The following is a 13553-nucleotide window of genomic DNA, read 5'->3' as shown; positions in this document are numbered from 1 at the left end:
CAGACTCAGTAAATTAGCAACACCCTAACCAACTTAGCCAGACTCTGTCTCAAAATTAAAAGATTGATAATATGGCAGTGGCTAAGCCCCTGGGTTTAATACCCAGTACCAAGAAGAAGAAATGAAGAAGAAAAATTACTTCTAAAATAAATAAATAAATAAATAAAGCCCTTCTAGTCAACTGCAAGCTGCTCTTGTTTGATAATGATGCCGGAAGGCGTTTGTACTCATTGAAAACCTAACTGGTCATGTCCTTAAATTTAAAACTTAATCTCATAAAAATTACTCTCCTCAACACATGTATCACAGAACACCAATCTGATTCAATTAGATACTCCAAGAGTAAAAGAAGACTTTGTTCAATAAGTTCAAAAACTTCTTCACAAACAAAACTGAAAAGGTCACTCTCATCCATAACTCCTTGTTCCTCTGTGCAAGATTTCTTCTGGAGATATAGCCAGCCACAGAAGTGCTGAATCAATGGGTTTGTAGATATGCAGCTTCCCTAAAAATCTTCAAGAGGCCTCCAGAATGGCTTCACCAGCATGTACTCCATCCCGCAGCGAGGAAGGGTTCCAGGTCTCCAAGGCCTTGATGGTACTTGACATGATACAACTTTTTACCCATTACCATTCCCATATGCAAAGTTTTTATCTGCAGTTATCCAAATTGTTTCCCTTCACATGCTTTTTGATTTTTCTCTTTGAATTGTCTCTTCATATTCTTTGCTAATTCTTCTATTGAATTCCCTGAGTTTTTCTGATTATTGGTTTGTAGGATTTCCTTATATGTTAAATTTTTATTGGTTGTTCACATCCCAAATATTTTTCCCAGGCTATTTATAATGTCCCACACAAGACAGAAATGTTTAATTCTAATGTCATAAATTCCACGTATTTTTGTCTTTATGTTCTGTGTTTTTTATCACCTTATTTAAGAAATCTTTTCTAACCCTGTTGTTGAAAAGATATTCTCCAATACTTTTATAATTGTTTTATCATTTCATTTTTATTTCTAGATCTTCAATCAAATGGGAAGTTGTTTTTGTAGGTGGTGTGAGTTTGAGACCTGTTTTTTTCCCTCCAAATATTTTGCCAATTTTCACAATAATGTTTATTAAATAATTTATCACTTCTTCAGTCATCTTCCAGGAATTGGCTAAGTTCCTATAAACACATGGATTTCTTTAAGATTTTATCCTATTTTAGATTTTATTGTAATAACTATTTGGCATTTTTAGTATCTGTATCATACTGATTTACTATTCTTAGTAATATATTTTAGTATCTGGTAAGATGTTTACCCCTTTTGTTCTTCTTTTTAGTAAAGAATTCTTTTAGATATTTGTGGACTTATGTGTGTCCAATTCGCTTCCTTTGCACTTTTTTTTTTTTTTGAAAATTCAACCAACACTTTTAATAAGTATAAAGTATATTTCGGATAAATGCTAAAATTTATAGAAGTATCCCTAATGACTTAATTATATTTAACTTAATTACATTTAAACAATCATAGGAATTTTGGAATATATTCAATCAAAAATCAAAACAAGTATTTGTTGAGAACAAGCACTGAACATTTTAGAGAACTAATTAATACTTTCAAAAAGACTTGATAAATATGTTGTTATATAAAATTAAAGGCCACAAGGTTTCCAAACGTTAAATCCCTCTAAGATGACACCCAATAATGTAAGTGCAGTTGCATAAGAAATATGTTTTAAAAATTGCATTTATAGCCAATTATTTTAAACACATTGTATTGATAAAGTCACAAAACTGTGATCTCCTTCATTACCTTTTAGCATCTATTATATGAAAATCTTTCACAATTTAAATATCTGTTATGAGATAGACAATGAATGGTCCATTTTAGAGAATAATAGAGCTAGACTACATTGAATGACATAAGATAAAATCACATGGGAAGGAGGAGAGCATCCTCAACTGAAACAGACTAATTTTAATATATAAACATGACTCATAATCTTTTTATACAATTTAAGACTAACCTTTAAGTTGAATTAATTTTTAGAGATTAATATAAAAGCACTCATTTAAAATATTCTTGAAAATGTTTAAGCACAAGATATTCTGATACCTGTAAATAGTTAAGGAAGTGAGTTATTTTCAACAGTTTCTATCTCTGCTGCGTTCAAGAGAATACCCAGTCTCCATAAATAAAAAGCAAACAGAGGAAATGCATCAGAGAGTTGGAAGATAGTTCCATCATGTTTCTAAAGAAATCTCTTAACTCTTGGTCATTATGCCTTGACTAGCAGGGTGCTCTTTGGTTTCCTTTTGAAGAAGCTGCCCTACAACCCAGAACAAGGAAAAATATTTCCATAGCATGTCACATTGGAATTGTCTTGCATGTCATTAATGGACCCCAGATCATCAGCAAAGCTGTTTACTTCTGCTAAAAGTAGAGATATAATAGATTTTCTCAACAAGCTGCAGTTTTCTAGGGTTATCAGACTCTGAGAGACATAATACTTCACCTGAAACTGGTTTATTTGGTTATTCCCTCAAAAAACCTGTAGTAGTACTTTCTCAAATTCTTCCAACTTCTTGGAACACTTTTTAAAACTATCATTAGATAAGTTATAATTACTGATCCATTTAGGTAAAGTACCAATAGCTTCTATACAAAAGCTTGAAAAATGAAGTTTGGGATTACAATAACAAGTGGTCAAGTCATCCAGCAACTGACAAGTAGAATCAGAGACTGTGGAAGAGTCTTTTTTTTTCCAAGTGGGTTAGTCTGTTTTCACACCACCGGATTCTGCCAAGTTCTTCGTTCAAGCAGACGCTGCAAGAACTGCCTGTATGAAGACAAAGGAGTTTCTGGGGTAACATTGGGTATTTTCACAAGAGGTAGTAGCAGGAAAAGTGGGGCTGCACAGCTCTCCACAAAATACTGAGACAGCTCAAAAGTTCAGTTCTCTGCTCATTTGATAAATCACATCCAGAATCTTCCATCAGAGTTGATATATTTTCAGAACTTCTAGGTTCCTGAGCCAGCACCTAGGAAGATAAATTTCCACTCTTAAATGATCCTGAATAAGGCTTCAACTCTTGTTGTCCATTTCAACTCCTGCTCAGACACCAGTCTTGCAAGATGCTCTCTGTATTCTCTGCTTTTGATCAACTGCCAAATCCAGAGCCAGTTTTAAAGTTCTCTAATACCACTCTTGAATATCCATCTTGGCTTTTGTCCCCAAGAAATCCACACACCTGTGGGCCAGTGTTTCAGAGAATCCAGCCAAATGTACTCTCCTCAATTCAGTCTGGACTTTTTATTTTAATTACTTTTAATGTTGTTGATGATGATGTTGTACTGGAGATTGAACCCAGAGAGACTCAAAACACTGAGACACACCTCCAGCCCTTTTTTATTTTTATTTTGAGACAGGTCTCTCTAAATTGCTGAGGCTGGCCTGGAACTTGGAATCTCCTGCCTCAGTCTCCTGAGTCGCTAGGATTACAGGCTTGCACCATTGCACCTGGCTAAATTTTTTTTCTAATTTAGGAAGAATTTATGTCTTTTTAATGTTAAATCTTCCTTCCACGAGCTGGAATCTCTCTCTCCCTCTCTACCTACCTAATCAGGTCTTCTTTTGGGAGGGAGGGGGTAACCATGAATTGAACTCAGGGACACCCTTTTATGTCCTTCAACAACATTTCAAAATGTTCCCCACGAAAGTTTTTTAATTTTTAGAAAAGTTCCCAAAAATTGTATAGATTTTGTTTTTGCTATCATAAACCCAATACTGTGGTCTATTGCTTCTTTAATTGGCTACTGATGTAAAAAAAAAAAATCTCTATTGATTTTTAATCCCTTGATTTGCATTCAGCAACTATGCCAACTCTTTTTAACTTTAATAGTTTGTTGATTCTCTTGTACTTTCTACAAAGTAATTAAATCCCCTGTACATACTGACAGTTCTGTCTCTTCCCTTAGAGTCATATCCCTATTTCTTTTCTCATATTTCATTGGCCAGGACATTGTGTCCCTTGTCAAACAAAAGGGATCATTGCAAGTATCATTGTTTGTTACTGACCTTAAAGGGAAGGCTTCTAGAATTTCTTCTTTCCGTATGATGTTTGAACATTTTTACCAGATCTGCCACTTGGGCAATACAATGTCTAATGGTGTGTTTATTAATAAAGAAATTGAAAACCTCACTTTGAGAGACAGAATTTCTTGCCAATATAACACTGAGCTCCAAACTAAACTAAAAACCGGAGCACATTTTCCCAACTTAAAATAGTTTTAATTGTGCTTTTTACCTCCCAGTTTTTCTCGTTTCCTTTTGCCAAATTTTGATCAGGGGAATAGAGTATAACAGTACTAGTAGCCATGTGAAAAAAGGATCAAAACTATTTATGGTTTGAACTATAGATGAACAAATTCTATACATGCTGTTATAATTAATGTAACCTAGTTTTCATTGTTACATATTTTTAACATTATATTTTAAGAACAAATCAGTGTTTGAATCCTCTACCTAGAATGAACTAGTTATGTGATTTTAGACAAATTGTTTAATTTTTTAAAATATTTTTAGTTATGAATAGACACAATATCTTTATTTGCTTATTTTTTATGTGGTGCTGAGGATGGAACCCAGTGTCTCACACATACAAGGAAGGAGTTCCACCCCTGAGCCACAACCATAGCCCCAAATTATTTGATCTTAAATTCACTTCCTCTTATAAAATGTGCATTATATACATATGGTTCATAGGGTTGTTATAATATGAATAACAGTAATAATAATACAATATTTTTGTGAGAATTATATGATCTCAAGAGTACAACAATTAAATGATGCCTGGCATTAGCTATTATTATTGCGTAAACATTTTATTTGAATCTAACAAAAATTCTACAGGCAGACAGGGCCTACATGAGTCTGTATTTTTCTACTCACTGTATAAGTGGGAAAAAATAAATTCAGATACAGAGCTAATATGCAGTAGATATACAACAGCACCATAACTTGTTGAAATACTTTCATACAGATGAGTAAATAGTCATTGCCTGAGCACCTCAAGTACCAATTCTCCAGCTTCTCTGAAATCCAGAGACCTCTTCATGATCCAGAAACTAAAAGGCTAACTCCTGACTGGCAGTAGAAGTTGAGGACAGACCACTTAGTGACCATGAGCTCCTGATTATTAAATATTTTGAATATCACATTTGTTTATTGTAAATATCAGACCTAAAGTTTAAACCCAGGTCTTCATGACACCAAGTTCTTATTAGCATAATGGAACAATTAAGGAGGAAAACAATGGACAATAGTTACAATGCATAGGGTTTTTTTTCTTTTTTCTTTTTGATTTATATATGATAGTGGAATGCTTTACAATTCATATTACACATATAGAGCACACTTTTTCATATCTCTGGTTGTATACAAAGTATATTCACACCAATTTCTTTCTTCATTCATGAACTTTGGATAATGATGTCCATCACATTCCAACATCATTTCTAACTCCATGCCCCCTCCCTTCCCTTCCCACCCCTCTGCCCTATCTAGAGTTCGTCTATTCCTCCAATGCTCCCCCTCCCTACCGCACTATGAATCAGCCTCCTTATATCAGAGAAAACATTCGGCATTTGGTTTTTGGGGACTGGCTAACTTCACTTAGCATTACCTTCTCTAACTCCATCCATTTACTTGAAAATGCCATGATTTTATTCTCTTTTATTGCTGAGTAACATTCCATTGTGTATATATGCCACTTTTTTTTATCCATTTATCTATTGAAGGGCATCTAGGTTGGCTTCACAGTTTAGCTATTGTGAATTGTGCTGCTATAAACATTGATGTGGCTATGTCCCTGTAGTATGCTGTTTTTAAGTCCTTTGGGTATAGACTGAGGAGAGGGATAGCTGGGTCAAATGGTGGTTCCATTCCCAATTTTCCAAAAAAATCTCCATACTGCTTTCCTTATTGGCTGCACCAATTTGCAGTCCCACCAGCAGTGTATAAGTATACCTTTTTCCCCACATCCTCGCCAACACTTATTGTTATTTGTATTCATAATAGCTGCCATTCTGACTGGAATGAGATGAAATTAAAGTAATTTTGATTTGCATTTGCAATGCATAGGTTTGTTTTCAAAAAAAATACACAACAGTGGAATGCATTACAATCCTTATTACACATATAGAGCACAATTTTTCGTATCTCTGTATATAAAGTATGTTCACGCGAATTTATGCCATTATACATGTACTCTTTTTGTATTATAATTCTTAATACACATATATAACACAATTTTTCATATCTCTGTTTGTATATAAGGTATGTTGGCACCAAATTCAAATCTTCATACATGTATTTTGTATAATGATGACCATCACATTCCACCATCCTTGCTAATCCCCTTCCCCCTCCCTTTCCCTCCCACCCCTCTTCCCTATCTAGAATTAATCTAATCCTCCCATGCTCTCCCTCCCCTACCCCACTTTGAGTCACCCCCCTTATTATCATAGGTTTTTATTAAGTAAAAAATTCGAGACAGTCCTCAAGAGGGAAGAGAATCTCTAGAGTGCCTTGCAATGAATGGAATTAAATTGGCCAAATGAGAAGTTTTAAAAGTTCAATATAATAAAGACCGAGCACTAATAAAAAAATGCATTTTCTTTATATGTTTTATAGCAAAATTAATGTTTTACCATAAAATTGAAGTTGTCATTGCTTTTATAGTTCCTGTTATATGGAAGCCTTGGAAATATCTGCAAAGGCTGTCAGGATGACAGTAACAACCACTGTTTTGTTGTAGGTTATAATTTTGAAAAGTGTCATATTTTCAGCAGGAAATTTAAGAGAAATTGTAGAATTCAAAGTAAGATAAAAGCATATTACCATCTATTAAATCTCCAGTATTAAAAGTTATAAATTACTTGTAAGATAAAATAGCTAGGGTTAATTGAGAGGCCCTTAAGCAAATAATATACAGATAAATAATCATAGGTCACCTTGAATTTGGGTTTCAAAAGTCTATAAATTTGTAATTTGGGATACAGGATATTTTTTCTTACTGTAAAAATTTTCTACTTTTTTTTCTAATTACTGGCAAACATGTCATCTCTCACTTGAAATTGTAAACACTTTGAAATAAAGTCATTGGTCATATTATTTGTATTTTCTCAGAAGAACTAGCACTCGTTAATGGCAGGTATTGATTATAAAATAATGGACAGATGAATTAAATGACAGACAAACTAGCAAAAATAAATTGATTAGTGATGATAAGATTTCTAGGCTAGCCTAATTCACTTCCCCAATTAAACTCAATAAACATTTATTGATCCTCTACTCTGGGCTAAGTACTTGAACCTTATAAAACTACAAGACCTACAGTGTTTGTACCAATTAATCTAATCTGAAGTCATAGTGAGTCTTTTCTGAGTTATTCTGAGTACTCATATCTCTGAAGTAGAAAAGCATGTCCTTATTTGATAGTTAATATTTTCCTGAAAGGAATACCCTTTCCATATTTCTAAATGTGGAAAGCTACTCTTCAGGAAACAAACACACACTCTCCAAAAACTAAGGGGAAAAAGATACAAAAACCCTTATCAGTAAATAATACGTAAATTTGATAGTGCTTAGTTTACTGTTCAAATCTTTATTTGGTCACAATTCTCCTCAAATAAAAGATTGCTTCTCATCATGCAGTATTTTAAAATAGGAGGGAAAGCTCTTCCAGGGAATTCAATGTCCTCTTGACCTACCTCTACATGTTAGTTTAAAATAACAGTCATTTGCCAACCAATTCAGCCATGAACTGTGACTAGGACCACAACACCCCGTGATTGGCCATCTGAAATGCTGCTGATAAATCTTCCATTAGAACAGGTTACACTGCCATCATTAACAAGTCATCAGTCAATCTGCTGAAAGTCATTTTCTATATCATTTCCTCTCCAAAGGCATGAGGGTCACATAGCACCACTGTATTAAACGTCCCTGGGAAATCTGAAAAATCTTTAAGATGAAGAGTTGGACGTGGTGTATTATTTCCAATTTACAGGATATTTTGAATCTTACACAATCAGACTAGCACACATGACGTTCTCATCATTAGCATCAGAAGTTCCATAAATGCACCATGTGTAGTAGAAGGTTTTATAGTTGCAGTTTGCTTACAGACATCAAAAAGAAATTTCATGGAGAGGGGTCGTGGCTTATTGGTAAAGCGCTCATCTAGCACATGCGAGGCCCTGGGTTCGATCCTCAGCACCACATAAAAATAAACAAATAAAAAAAGTGTAAAAAAAAATTAAAAAGAAATTTCATGGTAGATGTCTAATTCACTTTTTTTTTTTCCTCATTAGAAAGCCACTGTAATCCCCAGTGGCTTGGCAGGCGGAGGCAGGAGGATTGTGAGTTCAAAGCCACCTCAGTGAAACCCTGTCTCTAAATAAAATACAAAATAGGGCTAGGGGATGTGGCTCAGGGGTCGAGGGCCCCTGAGTTCAATCCCTGGTAAAAGGAAGGAAGGAAGGAAGGAAGGAAGGAAGGCAGGCAGGCAAAGCCAGTAAACAAATGCAAGCAAGATACGAATAAATATTGCTGACAATTGCTGTCAAGATCAACTCAGAATAACTGGGATATCACTTGACTGACTGTTAGTGGGCTATTTTAGTGAAAATTAGCCTATTACTAGCTTATCTGAGTGTGTCTTTTGAGCTTATTCCAGTTAAAGCTTAATTTTTAGGTGATATTTGAAGATAAACTCCCTAACTTTTCTAAAAATTGAGAGATGTCTATATATGTGGATTGTTGGTTTGTGTGGAATTACAGGACTTTTTTTAAAAAATCCCTATTTGATGCTGTATGGATTTGAAATATTTTTCTTGGGTTTCAATTTCTATAATCTGTTTCCTGTGAATCTTACCATGGCCAGTTTTCTTATAAAGGAGAATCAGTTTCAGGGAGTGACAAAGCCCAAAATATCAAATTTAAGTCCAAAATAAGCAGTCATCATAAAAGAATAATTGATTAATAGATCTTGGTCATTTTGAAATTATTAGCATGCAATTTGCTGACCACTTCTGTAATAGCCACCAGTTCATGACTTGGATTCCTGGAAAATATTATTAATGCAGCTGTTCATGAACCTTTTAAGAACCATAAAAATATATATTTTATGAAAAAATAAATTAAATGCAAATAAATATTTAGCATTATCATAATGTCACATGAAATTTTGAGGTGTCTTCCAGGACAGAATATGTTACTAATTTTTCTCCTGTTGAGCAGATTGCTCCTTCTAGGTCTGTTTTGCCAGTTCTATCTCAATTTCCTGATCTCCTAGCACTTAGTTGAAGTGTTGCAGAGCATACCTTTAGACTCTCTGTTGACACTGATCAAATAAACATTAATGGCTTTAAATGTTATCTAAATGCTGACAATGCTGAAGCTTAGTTTAGACAACTCTCCTAAATTCCAAAGCCATATATCCACTTGCTTCCTCAGTATCTTCATTTGAATATGTTAATAAACATCTCAAGATTTACATATGCAAAACTTAGGTCCTTGGGTCTAACCTTCCCTCTCCCCTGCAACCTACTCCTCTGTGGTTTTCCCCATCTCAATTAATGGCATTCAGACCAAAAATCTCAAGGTCATCTTTACTTCCTCTCTTTCTCTAACAGACAGCATGCAATGTATTAGAAATGCTTGCTGGCTCTACCTTCAAAAATAGTGGAATGCCACTATTTCCTGGCAATGGAAAGGGTAGACAAGCGCACACACACACGCACACACACACTTAGAAAAGTTTTATCAATGCTACTTTAGCCAAAGAAGCCAGAGTATGCAAGAGAGTATGCAAAATGTAACTCCATTTGCATGAAGTTTGTGAACTGGCTAACATAATTTATGGTGACAGAGATCAGAATAATCATATCCTCTAGAGAGTTACTAAGGACATTGATTAAAAACACACAAAGGAAAGTTGGGAGAATTGAAACATTCTATACTTTGATTTCAGTGGGTGTTCACAAGGACACATACACATATTAAAATTCAACAAACGGTTCACTCAACTTTTATTAGTTTTATTGCTTATATATCATACCTCAAATACTTATATATCATACCTCAAATATCTATAGAACATATATAGCTGGCGTCTTCGAAGGGTAAAAAAAGTGGAAGTATTCCATCATACAATAGGCTCTTTGAAAAGATTAAGATGTAATTCACATGCTACCCTAGTCATCTAAGCAAAAGACAAAAGTTAGCATAGGATAATTTAGGACAGGCCTGTGGGAAGCCTATTGTCTAGTGGAGTGAACCCCAAGACATATAGAGGAGACCATGAGATTCTTGAAAAGTTTACGCCAACAGAACTAGTTTGAACTGAAAGAGGTTGATAAATAAAAGAAGGCTATTATCTCTTAAAATTCTACTGGTAGGAAACAAACTGATTAAACAACTCAGCTGCAAGCACATGCTAATCTTCATGAACAAGTAGGTTAACCTCAAAAACAAAGCCACAAATCCAGAGAGTGGAGCCAAAAATCATAGAGGATTATTCCTAGGAGTCTAGAAAACACAATGCTGTTCATTCATCTAGATTTCAAAAATGCTTGGAAACAGTTATTTCTTTCTCCTTCCATTTACTCTCTTTTGTCTTAAGTAAGCTCTTATTCTATGCCTGTCCCATCACTGAATTTCAGGAGTGCTGACTCATTTCTTGAGTTTCACAAGGTCACAGGAAAGGCCTTAGTAGCTGACTGGAGCAAGACATTTGTCACTATGGAGGATGAGTGAATGATTTAGATGAGATCTTTTGTTGCTGAAATGGGTTGAGATTTTTTGAGATGTTGGTGAACACATTTGAGATCAGGTGAATGCATTTTGTATGTAGGACAGATGTGAAACTTTGGAAGATGCTGGGGGTACTAAGTTAGGTAAAATAATGCTCCCCAAGGTTGTTCACATGCGAATTCCTGAAACCTATGAATATATCACTCTGCCTGCCAAAAAAAGACTTTTAATATGGTTCAATTAAGTGTCTTAAAATGTGGAGATTATCCAAGATTATTATCCAGGTAGGTTCTAGTAATAAGTAAAAGGGTCTTTATAAGTAGAAGAAGGACAGGAGGGAGACAGAGGCAGGAATGGAAACAGAAACAGAGAGAGAGAGCAATTTGATGATGGAAAAATAAGCCAAGAGCCAAGGAGTAAAGGTGGCCTCTGGAAGCTAGAAAAGACTAGATTATCCCCTGGAGCTTCCAGAATGCAATTCTATGACCTCAATTTTGGCCCAGTAGGACTTCAACCTACAGAACCCTTAAGACAATTAATTTGTGTTGTTTTAAAGTAGTAAGTTTGTTATACATTACAGCATTACAGAATATTACTCTCCTGCATCTTATTTTCTTTCAATGTGACAGCTGGAGTAATCCTTTATAAAACATATGTCAGATCACATCAGTTCTTTTGTAAAATCCTCCAGTCTCAAAGCTGCTTCCTTCTTGCACAGAGAAAAAAGTCAAATGCCTCATCTCCATCTGCAGACATGTCTCTTCCTCGCACTACCCACAATACCTTTCCTTCTCTTCACCTCCCCTATGTTCACTCCACCCCCCCTCAGTGCACCCCAGCCACGTGCTTTAGGCTCCTTCCCACCTCCAGACCTCTGCCCTTGATATATAACTAAAATATTTGGCCTTAGAAAAACACCTTTCTTTCTCTAGTCTCTCAGGTCTTTGCTCAAATGTCACATTCTACGTTATGATTTCCCTAGTTTTATTTAGAGCGGGGCATTCCCTGCTCTAGCACCTCATACTCACAAGTCTCTTTCTACCTTTACTATTTGGGTTTCTTTTTTATGGCACAAATCATCTCCCAATTTGCTCAAATTTTCTTATTTTGTTCATTATCTTTCTTCTCCCAAAAGAATTAGAGCTCTCTCAGAATCAAAACACCACCCAGAATATGACACTCAAGAAATGAGTGTGACATAAATGAAGTTAATATATTACCTTTAGCCACTGTTATGAATTTCACTAATCTCCTTCTCTGCAGAACCAATCTTATATTGATTATAGAAATGTTTCTTCCCCCAGCCAAGGTCTACACATGGAATAACCACTAAATATATGCTTATGGCATTTTTTTTTTTTGGCACCACGCAATTGAACTCAGAGGTGCTTAACCACTGAGCCACATCCCCAGTCCTTTTTTGTATTTTATTTAGAGACAGGGTCTTGCTGAGTTGCTTAGCACCTCACCATTGCTGAGGCTGGCTTTGAACTAGCGATCCTCCTACCTCAGCGTCCTGAACTGCTAGGATTACAGGCATGTGCCACCAAGTCCAGCTCATTTTTATGCGTTTTAATTGTAGTAAAATATTACTAATGTAAAATTTACCAACTTAACCATTTTTAAGCGTGCAGATCAGTGATATTAATTATATTGACACTGTTGTGTAATCTTCACCATCATCCATTTCCATAATCTTTTTATCTTTCCCACCAGAAACTTACTCTCCATTCTCTCCTCTCACTCCCACCCCCTAGCTCCTGGCAGCCACCAATCAATCTACTTTCTGTCTCTATGAATTTGACTACTTTCAATACCTTATAAAAGTGCTATCATACTGATAGGGGTCAGACAGATGTGAAGGGTGTTAACATGAGGTTGAGGGAATAATTCTGTAAAAGTACCCACTGTACTGACCCCACATGCTTTATTTTCTTTATATTTGTTTTTTAATTATTTATTATGATTTGTTTTACATAATGGCAGAATGCAATTCATTTCATATTACACATATAGAGCACAATGTTTCAAGTCACTGATTATACACAAAGTATTTTCACACCATTCATGTCTTCATACATGTACTTAGGGTAATGATGTCTAACTCATTCCACTATCATTCCTACCCCCTTGCTCCCTCCCTTCACCTCCCTCCCATGTGCCCTATCTAAAGTTCCTCCATTCCTCCCATGCTCTCCCTTCCATCACCATTATGAGTCAGCATCCTCATATCAAAGAAAACATTTGGCCTTTTGTTCTCCAACTCCATTCATTTACCTGCAAATGTCATGATTTTATTCTCTTTTAATCACATGCTTTATTTTCCAAGAAGCAATTTACCTGCACCCCTGTCTGGCTTAAAAGGACAGAATATGTCACATTCCTCAGCAAACTACCTGTTATCTGCAAGGAAATGCAGGCAGGAAATAATGATAAGAGAAACCCAGTTTAGTTTGCAGGGAGTGCAATCTCAGGATCATTTGGTGATTCTATGTTTAATTTTGTTTAAGAATTATCATGCTGTTTTCCACAGAGGCTGTCCCGATCCTATTAACAATGCACAAGAATTCCAACTTATCTATATCCTATTACTTTCTATTTTTTTAATAGCCATCCTAAACAGGCTTAGAATGTCTTTGATTTACATTTCTCTAATAATTATTGATGACAAGCATCTGCTCATGTGCTTATTGGCTATTTTTATATCTTCCTTGAAGAAAAGTCCTTTGCCATTTCTTAATCCAACTTT

The 13553-nt window shown here is 35.3% G+C and overlaps 1 pseudogene; it reads right to left on the bottom strand.

Annotated features, from left to right (window-relative positions):
• Positions 1 to 2110: 2110 nt before the first annotated feature.
• LOC107139720 lies at positions 2111 to 3205 on the bottom strand (annotated as a pseudogene).
• Positions 3206 to 13553: the final 10348 nt, after the last annotated feature.

This window comes from Marmota marmota, unplaced genomic scaffold (assembly GCF_001458135.2).
Source record: "Marmota marmota marmota unplaced genomic scaffold, marMar, whole genome shotgun sequence".
NCBI lineage: Eukaryota > Metazoa > Chordata > Mammalia > Rodentia > Sciuridae > Marmota > Marmota marmota.
The sequence above is the reverse complement of the archived record's forward strand: the minus strand, read 5'-3'. Positions and strand labels throughout refer to the sequence as shown.